This window comes from Hylobates moloch, unplaced genomic scaffold (assembly GCF_009828535.3).
Source record: "Hylobates moloch isolate HMO894 unplaced genomic scaffold, HMol_V3 SCAFFOLD_7, whole genome shotgun sequence".
Classification (NCBI taxonomy): domain Eukaryota; kingdom Metazoa; phylum Chordata; class Mammalia; order Primates; family Hylobatidae; genus Hylobates; species Hylobates moloch.
This window is the reverse complement of record NW_026652282.1, coordinates 53408899-53409965: the sequence shown is the minus strand read 5'-3', so window position 1 is coordinate 53409965 and position 1067 is coordinate 53408899.

Below are 1067 nucleotides of genomic sequence, written 5' to 3'. Positions count from 1 at the left end.
ATAAATATAAGAAATATATATTATATATATATAAATATAAGAAATATATATATATATAAAAAAAATAAAAAAGAATGCTTACTCTTATCACTCCTTTTGTGGTTGTTGAGCCAGAGTCTTACTTTGTCACTCAGGCTGGAGTGCAGTGGTGTGATCTCAGCTCACTGCAACCTCCATCTCTCGGGTTCAAGCGATTCTCCTGCCTCAGCCTCCTGAGTAGCTGGGATTACAGGCACACACCACCACACCCAGCCAATTTTTGTATTTTGAGTAGAGACGAGGTTTCACCATGTTGGCCAGGATGGTCTCGATCTCCTGACCTCGTGATCTGCCTGCCTTGGCCTCCCAAAGTGCTGGGATTACAGGCATCAGCCACCACACCTGGCCCTTATCACTCTTATTTCTAGCCATCACAATAAGGCAAAAGAGGAAACAAAGAAAACAGATTGTGAAGGAAGAAGTAAAATTGTCCCTGTTTACATGTGAAATGATAATCTACATAGGAAATATCAAGAGACATACAAAAAACTTATTAGAACTAATATGGGAACTCTGAAGGTCACAGGACCCAACATCAACACACAAAAATCATTTGCATTTTTGTATAGTAATAATGACCATGTGGAAATCAAAATTTAAAACACAATATAATGTACAATCACTCAAAGAAAATATTTAGTTATACATGCAAGAAAACATGTGTAGTTCTGTAGGCTAAAAATTACCAATGCTAATGAAAGAAAACGATGAAGACCTGAATAAATAGAAAGGCATTTGTATTAGTCCATACTCACATTGCTATAAAGAACTACCTGAGATTGGGTAATTTACTTTAAAAAAGAGGTTTAATTGGCTCATTGTTCCACAGACTGTACAGGAAGCATGGCTGAGGAGGCCTCAGGAAAATGACAATCATGGCAAAAGGTGAAGAGGAAGGAGGCACATCTTACAAGGCCAGAGAAGGATGAAGAAAGGGTGAAGGAGGAGGTGCTACAAACTTTTAAACAACTAGATCTTGTGAAAACTCGCTCACTATCACAAGAACAGCAAGGGGGAAGTTTGCCCCC